General features: G+C 34.8%; 1 long non-coding RNA gene across 1 annotated transcript; it reads left to right on the top strand.

Moving 5' to 3' along the window:
- The first annotated feature begins 172 nt into the window (after nucleotides 1-172).
- Nucleotides 173-9197, top strand: LOC137634180 (uncharacterized). The gene is made up of 2 exons (XR_011042482.1): nucleotides 173-259; nucleotides 8997-9197. It is a non-coding gene; the product is annotated as an uncharacterized lncRNA (long non-coding RNA).
- The last annotated feature ends 13718 nt before the right edge of the window (nucleotides 9198-22915 follow it).

The following is a 22915-nucleotide window of genomic DNA, read 5'->3' on the forward strand; positions in this document are numbered from 1 at the left end:
TTAAAAATTTTAAAAGCACAAATATTACTTCTCGAACCCAGATGGCGCAATTTGTTTTGTAAACAAGGACACTAGAGGAAAGAAGCCAATAACTCTTCGTGTAAGACTTCCTTGTTTCATTGCCGTCTTCGTCTTTAAAGTCATTTTTGAACTTAGTTAACTAAGTTGGTTTGTTTTGGTCTAACTTATTGGCTATCGACGAAGAGTTAAGTACTCCCTGAGGAACTTGAAATAAGTGAGGACTTTAGAGTTTTGAACTGTAGGTAAGATTTAAGTACATTTTGGGAAAATGAATGAATTTATTTTGGTTTGTATCTGGTAACTTCCGTTCCATCTAAACTAACTCGCAAGTTCGTGCGTTTTGAAAACTTATTTTTTCATGGAATTTATTTGTACTTCGCTGTTTGTGCTAATTGTTGAATATGAATAGCTTAGTTGCTACATTCCAAAGATCTGTATCTTTGTGCGACAAACTCTTTTAATATGACCATTACAATGTTCTTAAGGTTCTTCATGATTGTTTTAAAATGCTTAATTATATTAAGACCTTGTTTGTGTAGTGATCATATCAATATTATCAATTATAAAATTCATTTATTAATTCGTTGCAGACTTACTGCAATTTTGGGGTAATAGGCACTTGGGATCGGGCTAGTTGTCTTGCCGATTAAGCATTGAAATAGGTAGACTTGAATCTGCAGCTATTTTGAATGTTTAAATTAAATGTTAAGACTTGTTTCTATAGGCTATAGCGTATCTGTTCAATGATATTGAAAATTTAATCTTTTATCTTTTTGCCATAGACAATTAATTTGCAATCCTGGTTGTCGGGTATGCTATTATGAAATGTAACTAGTATAACTATTCTAATATTAAGATCTATAGAGTTTTAGTGGAAAAAGGGATCTTAAATCGCTTGATTGGCCGAAATTGGCATTATTTACCTTCGTCAAGGTAAGAATATGCTTGTTACGGTATTTCCTGGTTTATATTTTTTTTTTTTTTTTTTTTTTTTTTTGTGGGGGGGTGTCGAAATTTGTCTTTCAAGACTTTCAAAACCCTCTCGTAAGTAATATATTCACAATAATCGATATTTCTATACCTATCTCGAACGTGCTGGTTGTTCGTGAAAATGAGTTACCAATAGAAGACTAAAGACATTGAAGGGTCTTTGCCGAGTTCGTTCGGTTACTAGTTTTAATTGTATATCCTTCTACTTCGCTTTTGTTCCCAGTTTTTCTTCCTTCATTCTGTCCAACATCAAAGTTTCAATGAATGAATCGAATCCTTTGTAAAGCACGTTCATAGCGGTATCGGCCAGTTTAGTCTTTTATGTTACTATCTACTGTTACGTCAGTCTGATCGAAAGACTATTAGTTTCCCCGAATCTTCTCATATCTTGTAAGTGTAGTTCTTTTAATCGTAACTTAGGTTTGCTGGTCTTTGGTACAAATATTTTCCCATGGTTTACCACGAACCATTTTATTTGGCGTTGTAATGATTGCATGTGCAATCATTAGCGAAAGTAAGCTTTAGACTTGGTGTATTGTAAATGCCCACGAAACTTAAATTCCAAAATGGCTTAAGGTGGTTTTTGTTTTTAGTTTGCTAATTAGTTTTTTTTCTTCTCTGCGGACCAGCGATAGATATTTGTTCAAATCGGTTTTAGAGCTGGAGCAACGAATACAGATTTAATCGGCTTCCGTTTGAGTGATACTTAATAATTCTGAGGTTAATTACTTAATTCTTCATATCCTATTCGATTAATACTTCTGCTCTACTCTTATTACAATCCTGGGTTGTAACTAAGCATAATTGTAATTTTGTCTTCTCGATTAGCCACACCTTCCGACGAAAGTGGAAGAGTTTGGCGTTTACAGATACTAAGATTCTAGTTTCAAATTATCTCCGTAATTTCAGGCCAACCCAGTTAGGCCCTTCATCTTGGAAATAAATGAAAAGTTGCCGATAAAGTTTACACAGATTTGATAGTGTTAAATGTTTGGAATAAAGTTTTAAAGTTTATAGATCGAGTTAACTTCTCAACACCGTTTTAGGTTCTCACAATTTCCTCGTATCAACAGACATGCCTATTCAGAAACGTCGACATTATTCCTTTGAGCAAATATCTTTTTAACAAATTAGTTTCTCGGGTGGGTGGCTGCTTCTAATCAAATTTTGGCTGCTTCTAATAAAATTTAAGCTTGTGCGAGAATATATGTAAACTTGAAGGTCTATCGGCAACTCATTTTTACAAACTACTAGTAATATTTTGAACTGTAACAGAAATTTTTTTTAGTGGTTTGCTTGTCTGGTCTCACTCCACACAGATTCTGCGCAATGTAAGACCCTTATAAGACCTCGTAGGCGGTAGTGCTGTTAGTTTTATAAGGAGCTTTGCAGCGTTCGTTCCGCCCTGATAGTAGTTGTTGTTTGATATAATAATTTTATTCAATTCCCGCTTGATTCAGTCCAGTTTGTTGTTCAACCTCGACTAAATTTAACTTTAGCTATTTTTTAACTGCAGGGTTTTCCTCAGTGACATTTGGGAGCTGAATGACCTCCCCAGCCCCTGAATATCTAGCCCAAATTCATAGCTTCATGATAAGTCTTGGTAACACTATCGATTTTAAGTTAGAAGGAAAATCACCCTAAATGCAGTCTCTCTAGTCTCAAGACAATGGGCACCACTAGGAATTAATTCTACTATCAGAACTTTTTGAGGTGTAATTTCTGATCACACTTCAGTTTTCGACTACTTTCAAACTTAAGATTTGCATCCAGGATCAGTAATTGTTGCTTCTTTCAATTAATTTCACCGAGTAAAATAAAAACCTTAAGATTTGTATCCACGGTCAACTTTTGATGCTTCTCTCAATAACCCCAATAGAAGCTTTGCCACACCTCTATTTCACCAATTCTCCATTTGATCAATATTAATTTTTAGTCGTAAGACAGTTCATACTCTTTAACTAAAGTTTTCGTTTACTGATCACAGGTCCAATTTCCGCAGACTTTCTTCCTCGCGTCAATATAACCATATTTTTCTAAATGGTAAGAGATTACCTATAGTATGTAGCGTGAAAGTTGGGCTACATTGTTCCAAATTTTAACGTCACTTTTCTTCGAATCTTCAATCTTGTGTGGCTTTCCCTATTTAATTTTTGAAATTATTCCGGAATTCGGATGTCTCGCCGGCGTCATGTTTCTGAAAAATCTTTCTTATCCCTTTTACATTTGGGATTGAATGTACTGTAACTATTCCTGTCAATTAATGAACTTTTATCACGTCCTCTTGAACAAACAACAATGCTGTTCTTATTTTTTCCGATTCAATTGAGTAAATGCACCGCATTTATGCTGCTTAATCCAACAACTAGATAATCATTACTAGTTCCATCAGCGAAATTTACTAATCTTATAAGTCTCAATATCGTTAAGGGTTTAAGCCACACAAATTATTTTTGTTGATTTTATTTGAATTGTGAGTATTTAATTAAAATTTTTTATTTTTCTTAGTTTTATCCTCTTCTAAAGAGCTTCGATTTTGTGAAACTTGTTGGGATGATTGACCATGATCTAAAGAAAGTTTGATTAGGTTTTGAGTGATTGGGTCAAGTCAAGGCCAAGGTCACGGAAAGATTTCCATATAGCCAGTTTTTATCTGATTTGCACAAAACTAGTGGCAAAGCGTGCTGAATTAAATTGTCTATCTTGATATGCAACGTGATATGGGCTTAGGTATGCGCTCTACCAAATGCCCATTCTAGTTACAACTATTTCTAACTTTTAATATAAGTGTTCCTCAGGGCTTCGTTACGTTGAAGTAAGGGCAAATAAAAGGCTGTTCGGGCAATTCTAGACTGTTACTTCCTTAAACTTGTTAGAGGTACCCAGTTTGGGCAATTAGTTAAACTGTCTACCATCGATGCCAAATATATGTATCAGTACAAATGACTAAAATGCCACGGGGGCTCCCGTACGTGGAAAGGCATACTCAAGTTTACTACTTGAAGAATTTTTAACGAACTGATTTTAATATCCATCCAAGAAATTCGTATTCAGTAAACAGTTAATTTCAGCAGTTTCATTTAATGCAGCAAATTTTGATTTTTTTTTTTTTAGCATATTTGAGCTTGTTCTAATGCAAATTAACGTCGCAGTAAATCGGATTCTAATAGATAAATCTGTTAATCGGATTCTAATAGATAAATCTGTTAATCGGATTCTAATAGATAAATCTGTTAATCGGATTCTAATAGATAAATCTGTTAATCGGATTCTAATAGATAAATCTGTTAATCGGATTCTAATAGATAAATCTGTTAATCGGATTCTAATAGATAAGTCTGTTAATCGGATTCTAATAGATAAGTCTGTTAATCGGATTCTATTAGATAAGTCTGTTAATCGGATTCTAATAGATAAATCTGTTAATCGGATTCTGATAGATAAGTCTGTTAATCGGATTCTAATAGATAAATCTGTTAATCGGATTCTAATAGATAAATCTGTTAATCGGATTTTAATAGATAAATGGCTTAAATATTTGAGTTTCATAACTTTGCTCTTATTAAATTAAGATAAAACTGCATGAGTATGGTTATGAAATATGCAGTACTGTATTTTTACTGTCACTCTTGGTTTAGTTTGTTTTCGCCCTCTAGGACAAATAATGATGGAATAGTTAGGCATGTTAGTCCACTTTTATAGCCCTTTTTTTTTTTGTGTGGCAAGTAAAAAACTCTTCTTTTGGCTTTGGAAAAAAAATCTTGTTTGTATAGTTAGAAATTTGTTAATGAAGGCTGTCTGAAAGACTTGTTCGTGTACGTACATGAAAAAAAAAATATATATCGGTTTTCTAACTCTGCTATGGCTTTTCGCGTTCAAGGTTTTAAAGTTTCCTAAGGGTTTAAAGTTACCAGTAGGTCACAGAACTTGATGAACGTCTTGATAGACAATTTATACATTAGTGATTCGACGTCATTGTTGGTATATAATAAATTAAATAAAAGGTCAGTTACAATATTCCTACAAAAGTAACCTTCTAAAGCAGCCCTGTTTAACCGGCATTAAATGCGAAACTAACCCAAAAATTTCTTATTCTTTGACAACACTCGGTCAATTATTGAAAATTAATGAGAATATAAAGAGCAAAAATTTTTTTTGGGGGGGGGGGGGTGGCGAGAAGAAAAAAAAACTGAGGCTCTGATGATTGGTTCGTGAGGCTAAATGAAGTCTTGAATAGCTTGTAAAATTTTCATGAGAAATATTAGCTTAAAATATACCTGTTATAGCTGAATATCTATTAAAAAAAAAAGAAATTCTTTTGAAATTCGGTTACTGCTTCTGCTTTTTCTGGATCAGGACTAAATTAAACCCTGCTCGACTTGAAGTTTAAATTCGGTGTTACGCAGAATTACAAAGTAATTGATTTGAAGCTTAAATACAATGATGGAAGATAATTTTGAGGCCATGTGGTTAAGGAGAATCTTAATGTTGCGAATCAAGTCTTCGAAGAAAGTTTCTTGGCTATGGATGGAAATTTTACCTGGAATTTCTATTATTGAAAATAGAGATGCTTTTGTTAAATTACGGACCATCTGACACTTAGTTAAATTTTGCTAACTCTTGGTTTGCAGTTTTTGTTAAAAAATCTTAGATAATTTTTTTTCCTTTCACTAATCAAAGGGTTTCGGAGCTAATTGTTTAGGAGTTAAAATCAAGAAACTGTCAGATACTTTCCAAAGGTGAATATTCGTGATAATTGAGACAAATTGTCGTTAGTATGGCGAAATATTATTAGGTTTATAATTTTTTTCATGCAATATTTCAGAAAACCTTCTCAAAATAGAACTCGGGGTATCATTTTGTGTAAGTGGAGACTTCATGGGAACTTAAAAACTGAATTAATTTACTCTTTCCGCAATAATTCTTATTAATTCAAATGGCAGCTAACTAGGGTAATTCTATAAGCAATACTTTACTTGGCGAAAAACCTACACAAGATTTCTCGGCAGTGAATCTTGGCTGAATGGATAATGTACCTTACTAGGAAATGCTCCTACAATGAAAATTATGGTAGAAGTTTAGAGACTCAATTGGTTGTGATACTGCATTTAAAAAAAAATCAAATAAAAACATTACTTCATTTGCACAATCATTTTGGAAGTACCAAAATGAAATCCTTGTTGCTTTCACAACCATTCGACCTAACGTAGTATACCATCAGGCTAAGTGAATGGTAAGGACAGCTATTCGCTCGGATAGATGTGAAGGTCATTTCAAATACACTTTTTTTTTTTATGTCATACAATAAGAGATTTGTCCCGGTAATTAGCATGACGTAGTAAGAGCTTACTCGCCCACAACACTTCAAGTTGCAATTTCTTAAACCTTTTCACCATTTCGATATATAAATAAGATTTTAAATGTGTACACTTTTTCCTATTAATTAGTCTTATTAGGTTTCGCTGTATAGTGTTTCTTTTTAAACTAAGGGCTAATCATATGAAAATTATTTAACACAAATATTAGAATATCTAATTCCTCGGGTCTTCATAAATCTACCGAGGAACGTTTTAACGGTCATTGGCTACGATGTATTATTTCTATAGTTCATTACTTAATCCTTATCTTGAGATTAGGATATTCTAGTACTAACACAGCCTCATTGGATCAGTTTTGTATAAAACCAGATCTTTGCGATAGTTTGATAGAGGTACTTAAAGATGGAGTTTAAAATTTACTTTGGGGAACCCCATGACATAAGTCTTTCTATAGTTTATATGACATATCTGTTTTTGACGTTGTTAATAGTTTATATAGGACATATCTGTTTTGACGCTGTTACTGTTTTTTAGAATGATATATTGTTAATTTATTCTCATCATTTATCTATTTCCTTATTTCCTTTCCTCACTGGGCTATTTTTCCCTGTTGGAGCCCTTGGGCTTATAGTATCTTGCTTTTCCAACTAAGGTTGTAGCTTGGCTAATAATAATAATAATAATAATAATAATAATAATAATAATAATAATAATAATAATAATAATAATGTAAGTACTGCTGGCGTAGTTTGCGCAAATAGGTTATCTGGAGATGGATTAGGGAGGGAGATATTTGTACAGTAATTTGTTCTTGCCATCAAGAGTATGGGATATGGTCTATCGTATAAACTTGAAGAAAAATTACAACGAATATAGTCTGCATTTACGTGTATTGCTACAAATTTCACTGTTTTATTAAACTCTGGAAATCCTTCAAGATTGTATTGGCAAAAGGGGGAAGTCCTTATTAACTTCCATAGTGAGCAGGGACTAATTTAGACCATCATACATAAACTTCTATTTCGCTTACTTAGTTTTTTAGATTTTGGTCTCTACCATCCATTTTTTCGTCTTTAAATCTTATCTTGTATGCAGCTCCTTCCAACAATAAGTGGTAGTAAATGGTTAATTTATCAAAGCTCGTTCATAACAGCTGTGGTAGTTACGTAGTAGAAAGACTTCGTTATGTAAATAATGTAATAAGACAAATTTATTTCAGGGAGACTCAAATCGTGCCCTTTATCCATACGACCCATCATACTGTAGTTTGGTATTTCGATCTTCTAATATTTTCTTTTTGAGAAATTTCCAAGCCATAACTTCCTTGAATTTTCAACATTTAAAAATATAAGCACGACAGGAGTTTGAGCATTCAAATCAAGAGCTAAAATAAGTTTCTAGCAATTATGCTCGGCATTTCTTTTCCAAAGAGTTAATCATTAACACGGGTAAGGAGATTCCCAATTGTAGGGTTAAACTGGTTCACCATTTAGTGCTAGCATTGAACTTGAATTATTTCAGTTCTGTTCTTTCATTTTTCCACTTCTGCCCTGGAATTTAAATTAGATCTCCTCGTATAGATGAAAGTGTCATTGCGCGCACTAAAAGTTTCGATAGAATGGTTATTAGTATTTGGGCCTGGTTCCCTTAAGGTGGATTGCACTTGAGAATTATTTAGCTGTTGGTTTTTCAGATTACTCTGAAGGGTGGGGTTTATATTTTGTATGATCTTTCCTAATCCTGTATTTGAAATTAGCAAAAGTGAATAGATATATTTTCATGAGCCATTACTTAATCTATGAATATATTGATATGGATGAGGAAAGCTCCTTTTAGCTGGTAATGGATCAGTTACCTACAAGTACGTTTAGATGATAATGATCTGCTACCTAAGGTTTCTTTATAATGAATAAGTAAATTTTAGTTACTTATAGTAACTGGCTGAGATTGGAGAGCACAGTTTGATTCTCACAAATATTGAATCTAATGCCTTTATTCTTGCCAGGTATTGTTGAATTAGCATAGACCTGTTGAAAAAATGGATGAACTCGTTGGCAGACGGCGTGGATTTTTAAGTTGAGTTTTAGTGAATAGATCAGTTTTAATGAAGGGCATATTTTCAAATCGAATCTCATCCCTGTTTCGAAGAAAATTGCCTGTAAATACTTAATCTATTAATGTTTAATGGCTTCTTTTCTTATATCTTGGTATGGATATGGTTGAACTGTTTAAGATTAAATTGGATTGATAATGTTTAAAAAGTGGAACTACAAACTTATGGGAGAATTTCGCTACAGAAATTTAAGTAAAATATATGTTACACATAGAATTGACAATGTAGTAAGGTAGGAATTTTTGTATTGGTGTATACAATTTAGGCGCCTTACATTGTACACTTTATGTAGAAGGCCGTCAGAGCTCTGGTGACGATTTGTGGCTTAGAGAAGAATTTTCACTCTAAAATCTGTCCCAAAAGTTTGCTTCAACATTCGAAAAGTAGTTAATAAACTAAATTTTTCATAAATCTGGAATTCCATTACGGACCACTTAACTTATTGAACAGCTGATTTTTTAAAATTCGTACGTAATGTTAACTACCAATAGCCGGCTAATCTATTTTCCTGTTTTCTCTATAAATTCAGGTTAAAAAATGATTTTTCTTTTCAGGTAACCATTTTAGAAAGTTCCATGGTACAGTCTAAAATCTCGCTCAACCCCTCTGTTCGATGAAGAAATCTTTATTGGAGTCTTGAAGAAAGTGTGAATGACTGCTACGAGGGACAAGGGGTCATGAAAGGAAGTAAGAAGTTTCGCAGAAAGCAAAAACTTTAAATACTAATACAATAAATTAATACATTAACAAAGTAGTTTGGTATTTTTCTTTATCTCCTCTGGTGACTGGTGGTAATTTTGAACAGCGATATCGATGCTTTTTAACGTATAAAGATGAACAGTTTGTAGTAGTTAGTTTGGCTTAACACTAACAGGGTTTAATTTGGACATAATTAAATAAGAGAGATTACATGGCATGGCTGTGGAAATTTTAGTGGCTTAGGAAAGGATCGCATATCGTGATGGTTTTAAGATTGAAGGCTGACCATATGAAATAGTTGATTTGCAGTAGGGCTTATGAATCTTTAGCCACGTATGAAACATTATTAACGTTCTTGGTTATGTCTTTTAGCGCTTACCTGTTTTAAAATTTCCGTGGAAGTTTTCCTACTGATGCTGTCCAGAAACTATATAAGACAATGAAACTGCCATTTTCCCCCATCAGTACCAAAGGCTCAAAGGCCTCAGCGACCACCATATGGCTAAAATTCATAAACAAAATTTATTCTCTTCCCAAATTGTAGTGGGATGAAAGCTAAATTTAGTAGCTTGTTAATTAGACGCAACGACAGCTATATTTTCTAAAACTTTGAGGGACATCCTTGGAAAAAAATTGCTGAAACTCACGCAGGCTATGAATATTTTAAGGACTTTTTTTTTTCAAAAGTATGGTAAAAAGTAAAAGTTGACAAATCCAAAATTAGTAGTCTGAAGTGGAATATTGAAAATTTAGTTGGTTCTAGACCATGGAGTTTTGGTTACTTAATGAGGGCTTAGAATTCTATAAGTATTTTAATGTTACAGTTTTAAGGACTTGGAGTAAAACTGGCGGACTTAAAAAATCAAATAAAATAAAATAGATAATTCCAAATAAACTTTGGTAAGAAAGTCCTACAGTTCTGGTTTTGACCAGTGCTGCATCGTATCACAAGAATGAGTTTAATATTTTATTGGCAAAATCAGTTAAATTTAAAAGTGTAGGTTAAAGTTAAAGTTAGCACAAGTTCTCCGTTGACTTATGTCCTATATTTTACTTTTGATTCCCAAAGTATGTAGAGGGAAACCTACGTTAGTTTGCGTAATCTCGGCCAGTGATAAACTTCGCTTGACATATTTTGCGACCGAAGACATGGCATATGACCCTACTAGTATGGCTGAGCAAAATGTACTAAAATACAGCGGGCTGTTCTTCGAAAACAATTAAATCGTAAAATTGTTCGAAAATAATTCATAGAAATTTACTTGTTCGATTTAGCAATTGTTTGAACAAACATTTTACGAACGATTCTTCGAAAACAGTTGTTCGATAGTACTTTAATTATTCTTGTTGTTGTCGATTTCAATGCTTATATTCCAGGAAAACTCTTAAGATATCTATTTACCTTTAGAGGATACACTGTTAAAAAAATAAATAAACAAAAGCCTGAATTTATGCACAGTTATTAATGGACTGATTCCTAAATGTAAAGTACAAAGAAGGTCAAAGTCTACTGGAAGTCCCAATATTTTACTGAAAGGTTCTACTTCCGGTAAGCATTGTCACGCTGGAAATTAGACAAATATTGAAGTACAGAAGATTATAAATAAAGTAAACAAAAACAAGTCTCATTATATCGGTTCTAAATTATATACAAAATAAGTGGTTGTTGCAGCCGCTTTACCTCAAACCAGCAGCATATAACGATCAATCGGTCTAGTGAGGCAGAAGAGAAAGTTGGATCAACTGTTAATCATCAGACCGAATCTTATGGAAAAACTGGTACAAAAAACAAGGGTTAACATTTCTTGCCGTTTGATTCTGGGGAAGTACGACCGAATCATTGATATTTACAACACAAATCTCTGCGTGCTTGTTTCATAAATGCATTGTTTTATGGATGGTACCTTCAAACTAGTTGTTAATTCCGAGCAGTTTGACATTATTCATGTCATGAAAAACGGCTAGTCATGCCTTTAGTTTTTGCTTTATTGCCCACTTACAAAGATATCTATACCAAATCAATTGCCTTTTAAAACTATATATAGCAGACTTTAGATGAGCCCTCTGCGGTAAGGGCAATTTAGGAAGAATTGTGAATTAAGCCTAAAGAGATGAGATTCCTAGTTTTCGTTAAACATTCGCATGTTGTTGGCCCCTTCGTTAGTTCACGCAGATATTCATTGAAACTTAAAATACACTAATGGCTGAACATATTGAACATATTATACATACATACATACACACATACACACACACACACACACACACACACACATATATATATATATATATATATATATATATATATATATATATATATATATATATATATATATATATATATATATATATAATATCTATTCAGCTTAAGCTTTATCTATAGTTGATGACAATGAAAATAGTTTCCTTTTTATTAGGTGTCCTCTAATACAAATTTTCCATTCTCATAAATGAATCGATTATAAAATAAATCAAATATTTTCAAGTAATTGTTTATAGCTATTGGTATTTCCAACAACTGTTGTCGAATAAATGTTTTCAAACAATTGTTTTCGAATAATTGTCTCGATACGCAACTTTGTGTTCAATATTTAAAGATACTAAAATTTCATTAAAAAGATCGCAGTTTCAATTTAATCTACTCTGCCAAATTGTTGGGTTATTTGCAGCTTCTAAAAGCTTTAGCTTTTTAAGATATTGACCCATAATTGTGGGTAAGCCTATAGTAAATACTTTGCTAGATTTTCTCCATTAAACTTTCAAATTCTTGTTACAGATTAAAAATACCTTAATGGGGTGCAGAGATTATCAAATGTTTACGGCTATGCAATATATTATGGTATTATTTCCTTGGTTGCATTAGTGATGTAATTCCAGGTGCTCTCAACAAGGAGAGCAGACAAGTTCGGAAAGGAAATGGTAAAAATTAATGAATTACAAAAATAAGACGGATCCTGAATGTAAAGATAAGTAAGAACGTTAGAACAAAGAATCATGAACTATGAAAAGACTAGTCAACCTGTTCATCAGTAAAGAATTTTAGTTTTTTATGAACGTCAATAGATCCAACTGTAAGGTTAGGAAGAAAATGCTACAGTTTGGTCACAGCTGGTATGAAACTTTTAGTATTGTATAGTATTGCTCTTTCTGATGAGGTGAGGGAAAGTAATTCGCATTAATTACATATACCATGTAATGGATGGTATACCCTGGAAAGATCTGAATGCTAAGGATGGTAGGAATTACGAAAAATTGTGTGTAACATGCACGATGAATCTAACTAAACGACAGTGCCGAAGATATATAAATTGAGGAAAAGGAATTTGATAGATTTTTTTTTTCAAAATCAGTAAAGGTGAGATTCTGCACTTAAGGCCATACAGGAGAGACAGGAGAGAAATATTCAACACGGTAGGATTAAAGAATTATAAAAAAAAAAAAAAAAATCATCGATAGTTTGATACCAAAAATTTTAAATACGTGCAATTTAAGCACAGGCCAGAAGTTTTCTCCACAGAAAATGTACTATAAAGAATCTCCTCTATAATTCAAAGTTTAAATGTATGAATATATGAGAATGCAGTTCTGCTTGTTGAGGGGCCGTTGTCCTGACTTTACAAACAATCATACTTTTGAGTTGTTTTATCTGGCGCGCTCTTAAGGCATTCGAACCAGCAGATCTACGTTCAGGAGATGGGGTTGACATGAAGAGGAGTATCATTATCAGCATAATGCATGCCATAAGCTTTTTTTCAGTTTTCTATGTCAAAACTCGTGTGTATGTAGTATGAAAAGTAATGGGTCACAATCGCTGCCCCTGGGGAACACAGGATATAACATTTATATGGCACCCTTCAACTCCTTTCTGCATTTTTACTTAAACTTAACGCTTCTAATCTAATGCTAAAACATTATGAAAATGTTATGAATAACATGGTATATGGCACTTAAAAGGTTTCTCGCACGGAAATCCTGACCTGATTCCAAGGTCATTTCTCCAGGGTCTTGACTAGTGGAACCTAAACTAACAATCGGAGTACTGATAGTTGCAGTTAGCATACCTATTTAGACATTATGCCAAGAAGACTAAAAACACTATCTAATGAAGCTAGGAATTTGGGTGTAATCGGCAAGCTAGAACTACTACTATTACTACTAGTTCTGTATTGATAATGTTTCCTTAAATTTGTATGAGACTTAAAATTTTATTTGTGATTTTCGACAGCAAATTTACTTTAGAGAAACACATTAGGTCTGTCTTCTTCAATTGCACTAAAAATTGGCTTATTGGGAAAGACTTTAAAGATTTTCGGTGATCAATCTATTCTGAAGAAGTGTTTTAATTCTTTCATTCTACCTTGTTTTAAGCATTGTTCTCCTGTCAGGTCTTCAGCTGCTGATTCTCATCTTGATTTGTAGGACAGAAACTTACTTTCTATTAAATTTCTTATTCCTGATCTAGATATTAATCTTTGGCACAGTCATTCAATTAGTTCATTATGCATGTAGCATAAGATTTTTCATAATTCTGACCATCCTTTACATTCAGATCTCCCTGGACAATTCTATCCTGTTCGTAATACTAGGCAGGCAGCTAATTCTAATAGCCAGGCCTTTTCCATCATGAGGCTCAATACTACACAGTATTCTAGAAGTTTTATTCCAGCTGTTACCAAGTTGTTGATTGATCTTCCTAATCGGGTAGTTGAATCAGTAGAACTTCAAAAGTTCAAAGTTGGAGCAAATGTTTTTATGTTGACCAGGCTGACACGAGTCTTTTTTTATAGTTTATATATGACATATCTATTTTTGACGTTGTTAATAGTTTATATATGACAAATATATTTTGACGTTGTTACTGTTTTCAGAATTTATCAATTTGTTCTCGCCATTTATTTATTTCCTTATTTCCTTTCCTCACTGGGCTATTTTTTCCTATTGGAGTCCTTGGGATTATAGCATCTTGCTTTTCTAACTAGGGTTGTAGCTTGGCTAGTAATAATAATAATAATAATAATAATAATAATAATAATAATAATAATAATAATAATACACTTATCCAATGGCGTAATATTACCAATTCTTAAACAGATCAAAAGAGTGTTTTTACCAACTTGCTAAAAGTCAGACTGTTTAGGGGGCTAAGAATTCGGTTGTCTATGAAGAATACTACTTGGGTCTAAACCTCCACAACGCAAAGTTCTAATAAAAATGTCTAATTTCATTGGAAGGATAAGTTAAAAGGTAATTTAACTTCAGAAAAAATCGGAATTGAGGAAGATTAAGTTTGTTTGGTCTGAAAACTGTTATACACATCTGCCAAGAGGGGGCAGATATAAGGGTAGGTTATTTATGTTCGTGGGTAGTACTAGAAGCGTTTTTATGGTAAATGTTTAATTCTGTTTCAGCTGAAGCATAAACTCTGAGCAATAGTTCCCGTAAGTATAGTTATCCAAATCTCTTAAATAATCATTTCTACAATAGTTACTGAACCAGGCTTTGTCCTTGATTCGGTATTTCATCACACTAGTCAGATTATGTCTATCAGATTTTCATTTAAGAGGACACTCTCAACACCTTTATACAGTTGTGACCATTTGAATGGATAATTATCACAAAATTACGTTTTAAGTCTACTTGAGATTTCATTTTATATATGTTAAAATAATGATTAAGAACAAGCAGCTAATTCTTTAACTAAACAAAAGTATGATCAGACATTGGTCATCTTTCGATTGGGCATACAGTATAATTTGTAGTCTCCAATAATTGATTTAATCTTTCTCCTTTCTGATACAAAAGTTGTAGGCCAGTCTGAGAGTAACCTTTTCTTACCAGAGGTTCTTTACTTCGAGTAGCGGTTTGAGGACAATTTTAGTTCGGAAGTTATGACATGAGTAGTTACATTAACCACCATTGGTAACAGCACGCTTGCATTAAGCAGAGGGTACCAAAAATACTAAAAAACTTCAATCTTCAGTTGACAAAATTTCTCGTCTTTAGTTATTTTGACTCTTAATAGATTGTGAATTTTAGCTCTGACGGCATTTAACAATTAGATTTTCAAGTTTGTATTACACTCTTAATTTTATCACACTAACCATACCAAATTAGTTCGTACAGTTGTAAACCCAGGCCTATTGCTTAAATATTTGTAGTGTATCATACTTCTCTTTTGCATTCTCTTATTTTTATGTATGTCGAGGTTTTGAATTATTTCGTATGAAAGAACGCTTTGCTATTCTTATGTTCCTAGTTTATCACGGAAATACTTGAAAGTAATTGTAGAGTACCTGAAGGTTTTTCTTTATTACAGAATGATGTCGATCGTGGAGATGTGAGCATTTCAAGCCATTGCCTTCATCCTATTTCGCTATCTGCTCATCATTGTCAATGACCCACTTTCTAAAGCAAAAGGTAATAGTAAGGCAATGTTCAGTGAATATACTGCATTTCCTATATTTAGTTGTTGTACTTTTTGCAATTTCCGTGATATAATAGCCATTTGTTCTTATATGAATACAAACCACCAATCTTCAAAAGGAATATGATTTAGGCGAAGTAAGGACGGCCGTTCAAATTTTAATACGGTGGGTGTGGTTGCTGGTTAGTGGAAGACCCAACCGACAATCGACAAAGCTCCCTCTTTGATTTCTGCTGTATTAATTTCTAATATACATAGTGTGTACTGGTTTCGACACACTTATGTGCAGGCATGTCAGTGCGCCCTGTTCAACCTGGAAAAAATGTAGCATGTTTAAGTTGGCAATGATTTGTACTTATTTTCCTTTTTTTTGCAGGGGCATGACTTCGCAGACATTCCCTTGTCATAGTGTAAGGCTGCGTTCACACGATCTAACTTAGTTTGACGAACTTCATTCGATGTGACGTGAGAAACAACAGGTAAAGTTCTATAGTGTTTTTTTCGTATGATTATCGAACTACCGCTGAGACTTTGCTCACTACTAGTTAAGAATGTGGATGGGTTTAGTTAGAGAAGTCTTTGTCTGATGTTCGAAGTCAAGTTGTTCATCAACGTCAGTGATCTAACATTTCTGTCATTCCATACATTGAAACTTGCTTAAGGGTTTACTGGTCTTGTGAGTCAACTTTGAGCTTGAAAGATTTTTATCTGTAGGTTTCCAGTATAATTTTGCTCAAATCTGCTTTGAAATAATTGACTACATCCTGTTGACAGAAACATAATGTCGTCTTTAATCAGGCTTCAGCAGAAATACTCTTGTATTAGTATCTTGTTTGCTGATAGTTTGGTTCCAGTCTTAACAGAAGATTGTAAAAGTATTTGGATCCATTTTCATGAAATTGATGAAATAAACATCTGATCCAGATTTCAGCTCCCATAGTGTTGTGACATGACTTCCTTAGTCTTTTCTTCCTTACAACAATTCTTTCATCAAATATTCTTCCTCCATTATTGTTTTCCTGGCACACAGGGAATTTTCCTTAGAGTATATGTCTATTTTATAATATATTGATAACTTTTGCTGCCTGTCGGCAATAGGCGCATGGTTCATGAGAAGCTAAACTCATCTAACAAAGTGCCCACCTCTGCAGTGGGAGGAGTTCGGCAAGAAAGAGAAGATAATGGGTGATGCAATCTTCTGCTTCAGATGTGGCAACACCCAAGCTGATGTTGAAAAAACTCTCTTAAAGTTCCTCCTCCACCTCCTTCAGCTTCCTCTTCTAGGGCTAGGTCCCTTGGAGGACGGAGATTTCCACACATGGGGAATACCTTTTAGACTATTGGACAACATAGAAGCAACATGGAGCGGAGAGTTGGGTGATAGAAGTGATTGGGTACAGATACTGCATACCATTCAGTAACTCTTGCCCTCCCCTCGCTTGCACACTGTTAACGTTCCAGTACTGCCCCCTAAAATCACTGAAAGCACTGGCCCTACCACCAGAGAGGAAAGTGATGGAGGGATACGTGTTAGAGGTATCTTAAATGGTTCTCCAGGCTTTTCAGTTAATCTTCATGGAAGAAAAACAACTGGAGACTGGTTATCGGCCTCTCTCTCCTGACCTAGTTTGTTTTCCAGACCCCTATCCTGATGGAGATGGGAAGTAGCCTACAGTCTGCAACCAGAAAGGAAACTTGATGCCTTCCGTGAACCTGAAGGATGAAAATCCAGATACCTATCCATCTGTCCTACAGATGGTACCATGCCTTCCTCCTTGGGGTAATGGTGATCACATGAGTGTTTATACACCGTCTTCTTGGGTTCATTCGAATGGGATGTCTTTAAGTTGCTACAGGATCTAGACATATATTCTTATCTGTGGCTGGGATCTGGGGATAATAATCAATCAGGAAAAGTCCTGTCTCGCATCCAAGCAGAGGATGTAGTAGTTGAGTATGCTGATAAATGGTAGCAGTGAGTCTCTTCCCTTTAGATGATTGTAACAGGAGACTCGGGGAGGTAGTGCACCCATTCCATAACAATCTAGAACTTGTAGCTTTGACAGTGGCAATTTCTTCTGTGATATCTTTTGTCTTTGAATCTTAATTCATACAGGAGTCTCCACCAGCAATTGCTCCTGTTGCATGGGAAGTGTTGCTGGTCAGGAACCAGTGATCCTCCTTACCATACCAGCGATCACCCTTACCATCTGATTTCAGTGGAACAAGAAGTACTGGATGGTCTGGGTGAACGATAAAAACCTCATTAGGGATTCTCTACTAGACTACCAACCTCCACAGATGCCGTTGTTCCCTAACTCATCCAAAGAGTGGTGGAGTATGTACCTGAAGAACCAGACTGGCTCAGGGACTTGAACTGGAGGTAAAGTCTTAATATCAACCTGTTTGAAATGCAAGCAGCACTACTAGGTTCAGGTTCAGGTTCTGGGGTGAGGCATAGCCTTTACAACGGCGCCTCTGTGTCTTTTAGTTTTGTGTGTTCCTTATTTTCACTAGTTTTTCTCTTTTCATCCACATTTGTTGTAGTATACTTTTCTTATTTTTATCATTGCAAGCTTTTCTACGAGAGTTTGACAGAACACACTGTAACCATTGAAGAAGTAACAAAGGAGCACTGTTTCAGATTGAGTAAATTGGTGAAGCAGACGCACACTTGACCATTAGACGATTAGGTAGAGCTTCTGTGATGTTCATCCTAGGCAAGAGGAATATTCTAACAGATATGATCAGTCACAAGAGGTAAGAGGAATATTCTAACAGATATGATCAGTCACAAGAGGTAATTGGTAAGGCTTAAGTGGCCTCTACATCTCTTTTGGGTTCTATACCTATGACCTCTTTCTTGCTTGAGCAAGGAACTTTCAAGTATTCTGCTCTCCCCTTCTAGATCCATCTTTGGTATTAGAGAATGCCTTCCAGCACCCCTGGGTCAATCTGGAAGTGTAATCTTTTCTCCCATTCTACGTAATTCAGAGTAATCAACAAACTTTTGACGTCATTAGGGCTAAGGATAACCCTGATGACTCCCAATTGGCCACAAGCCGAATGGTACGCAGATCTGACGGTGGTGCTTGATCTGATGGTGGTGCTGAGTTACCACGAGGAGAACTACTACAGCTCTCCCTTCTCTGTCAGCCTCGCATGCAGAGGTACTGAAACTCTGGTATCCTTTGTACTTCATGGTTACTAGTGAAAAGCATTTTGCAAGGCACTGCTTATGTGACTGGATACCAACAAAGATCGCCATAGCTGTCTACCTAGGGAAATGGTCTATCTTCTGTGATAGGTGTCATAGAAGGGATACATCTTTGGTTGGAGCTTCTCTGAAATCAATTGCTGGTTTCTTTGTCTATCTTCATCAAGAGAAGCACATCTGTCTCTGCTGTGAGAGGTTATCGCTTGGCCTTGAACCAGGATTTCAAACTGGAGTGCTTAGAACTTTCCTATTAGGGGGAATCTATGTACACGAGGAGCTTCAAACAGTCTTGCAGTCCCAGGGAACTGTAGCCTCCAGAATGGGATATACTCAAGTCCTCAGGTCCCTGCAATAGCCATTGAGCAGTGTGTCAGATCATCTCTGTGACTTTGGTTAGATAGGGCTCTGACCCTCGAGACACTCTCTGCTAGCATTAGCCTCGGTAAAGAGAATAGGCGATCTGGATGGCATTTCACGTGTCATGAGCCATTATAAAGGGTAAAAGGTGGAAGACTCCATCTCTGCCCTGGAGTTCTTGGCCAACACTCTGAACCCAGGCATTCACATAACATTTGAGCCCTTATCCATCTCTTCTCTACAAGAAGGATATTGCAACTAGGGGCAAAAGGAACGTTGCAAAGAAACTAATAAATTCCTACAGTAGCCTACGCTGCACGAGATGCACAAACACCATATCTATAGGGTCTATGAGGAGAGGAGAATATTGGATAAAACTGTGTAGGAAAAGAAAAGGATCCAGCATAAATCTTTTTGGTCATCTTAAGATGCCATAATTTGTTAGTATATCAAGGAAATTCTGGTGCTTTGACCAACTAATTACCTACCCATTGTTTTGAAATAAGCTACTGGTAATTTATCATATTCCAAATGAATATTCAATCTTTGTAGAGTAATGATTTTGCAACATTTTGATAAGTTTCTGAGTATCTAACTACTAATTTACAATACCAAAACTGTCAATTTTTATCATCCTAGGGTCTCGTTTAATGTTTACTTTACAAGAATGTGGCCCTGTCTTGATAGATATTTGGATCTATTTTAGCTTATTGAGTACAGTATTACCGGTGTTAAGAGTTGTTACTCAAAATGGTGTCTGTTAAAATTATGCAGAAATTTATGCCATTTATTTCAGTCCTTCACTTTGTCCAGTTAACATGAGGGAAGTTGTGTATAGCTTATAACCCTAAATGTTTGAAAATTACACAATGTAAAAATTATCTTATTGTATGTTACAAGCCCCAACCCCCAATTTTTTTTTAGTGGATATGAAAACTTTATAGAAATGACTGTAAGACTACTTTAAAGTTTCTTATGAATGTCTGTGAGACTAGGCAGTAAAAGTATGTATAGATGGTATAGATAAGTAGGAATTGATTTTTAAAGTAATGGTTCAAATAAAGGGGGATGTCAGGAGACTTATTATATTTTTTGTATTTTTATTTTCAGTGTACAATAATTGGGTATGATTTCAAAAGATGATGCCTCAGAGATCTGGCCTTTCTGCTATGTGCTTCTTTATGCAGAAATACTTTATATCTGAAGATTCAGATAAGAGACTACAATCTTCTGCCGTAATAACGTGAAATAAGACTGTAAATTGCAGCCTTCATCCATAGAACATTTGTGACAAGTTAAAATTCTTTGGTACTTAATGGTATTGTTAATGTTTGTTTTAAATCTGTTTAAAAGAGTGGTGATTCTGTTTTATTACTGGATATTTGAAATAATTTTTTTTTCTATTAATTTGGAACTTTCTTTTTTTATTTCAGATCAGAGATAAACTACACTACTCTTAAGAACTACGGTCATGATTTGGCTACAAATGAGATTCTAGAATTTCTATTATGGTAATATACACTTATATTATTTGTTGTAACCACCGTATATTTTCCAAATAACAACTATATGATTAACACTATTATTTCTATAATTATCATAAGTATCCAATGATAATAACAAGACTGACATAAATTTTTCCTTACCTTCATTTTGCTTTTGATAAATTTCAGGCTATTTATTTATTTTGTATAAGGAATTGAAAAAAAGGGATTAATTTCACTGCATAATTACTGCAGTATATATAGTTGTCATTTAAGGTTTTCTTTGATATTCATGAAACATAATGATAGATTGCATTAGTCATTCCCATATTTTTTTCATCTAAGCATATTTAAAAGGTTTAAGAAATAGTATTGAGACGGATGTAGTTTTATTACGCTTAATTTTTTTTTTTCATGTTCCTAATTATGCTGTAGTGTGGCGCAGTGCTTGTTTCTGCAGTTAACGGTGAAGCAAGACTTCCTCATTAGTGCGTGAATATATGACTAATCTCCAGGTGACGTGTACAAACCTCGTCCATATTTGTAAGGTAACTGACAACCCTAAAGTTGGTATAACAATGATACCGATATCATAATTCAGCTAAAATTTATATAAAGAAAAAAAAAACTTAGTATTTGAAAAAAAATACCATGTGATAATGTGAACAATTTATTAGTTAAAGTAGAATTAAACACACAACTGTATGTATAGAGAATTTATTACAAATCATTTATTATGATGTCTGTCTTTCACTACAATAGTTTGTTCAAACTAATAACGTGCAACACCTCCAAAGTATTATTCTTTTATTTGCCAAAATGTCGCACCATTCTTTTGCTTCTTAATTTTTCTTATTTTCTTGGAGGTCCTGCTTGGGTATTTCCTGATTAGTGTTCCTGAAAAAGAGATTAAATTAACAATAAAAAATATTTACAGAGTATATGCATATATATATCTACCAGATCAGCGAGACTAGAGGGGAGGAGAAAAGAAGAAAAACTGGGAGGAGAACCATTCAGAGCACCGTGTAAAGGCAAGGAAAATGAGGACACTTCGAAAGGCGAGAATAATGATGACAACCTTGAGAGACCAGGAAAATGGGAACAACCTTGAAAGGCAAGGAAACTGGGAACAATTGGAGAAGGGGAGAAAAATGGGGACAACTTGGAAAGGAGAGGAAAATAAATGAGGAAAACTAGGAAAGGCAAGGAAAATGAGCACAGCCTTGAAAGGGGAGGAAATGGAAGACAGCACGGAAAGGTGAGGCAAATGAGGACAACATGGGAAGGAGAGGAAATGGAGGACAACTTGCAAAGGCAAGGAAGAGGAGGACAATCTGGAAAGGAGAGGAAAGGTGGACAGCTCGGGAGAAGGAGAGGAAAATAGGATATGGAAAAAAGTATAACATGGAAAGCGAGGTAAAAAAGGAGAATGAGCACAGCTTTGAAAGGAGCAGACAATGGAGCCAACTTGGGAAGTTGGGGATAATGAGGACTACATGGAAAAGGGGAAGAAGAGTAAAACTTGGAAAGGAGAGGAAAAGGAGGACCGGTTCGGAAGAAAAATAAAATGAGACAATTTGGAAGAGAGGAAAAATAGGACATGGTACAATAGGACACAAAGAGAGGTAAAAAGAGGAAAATGAGGACAACTCCAACAGGCGAGGAAAATGAGTAAAACTTGGAAAAGGAGGGCAACTTGGAAAAGCCAGGAAAAGGAGGGCAACTTGGAAAGGAGAGGAAAAATAGGACATGGTAAAAAAAATAGGACATGGTAAAAACAGTACAACATGGAAAGAGAGGTAAAACAAGGAAAATGAACGCAGCTCTGAAAGCAGAGGAAAAGGAGGACAACTTGCAGAGGAAAAGGAGGACAACTTGCAGAGGAAAAATGGGACATGGTAAAGAAGGACAACATGGGAAGCTAGGTAATGAGATGAAAATGAGCAGAGCTTCGAAAGGAGTGAAAAATGAGGACAAATTGGAAAGGAGAGGAAAATGAGGTCAACTTGGGAAGAAGACGAGAAGGAGGAATAACTTGGAGAGGCGAGGAAGATTGGCACAGCTTGGAGAGGCGAAGAAAAGGATGACAACTTGAAAAGGCGAGGAAAATGAAGACTACTTGAAAAGGCGAGGAAAATGAAGACTACTTGAAAAGGCGAGGAAAATGAAGACTACTTGAAAAGGCGAGGAAAATGAAGACTACTTGAAAAGGCGAGGAAAATGAAGACTACTTGAAAAGGCGAGGAAAACTTAAAAAGGCGAGGAAAAGGACGGCAACTTGGAAAGAAG

This window comes from Palaemon carinicauda, chromosome 44, assembly GCF_036898095.1.
Source record: "Palaemon carinicauda isolate YSFRI2023 chromosome 44, ASM3689809v2, whole genome shotgun sequence".
Lineage (NCBI taxonomy): Eukaryota > Metazoa > Arthropoda > Malacostraca > Decapoda > Palaemonidae > Palaemon > Palaemon carinicauda.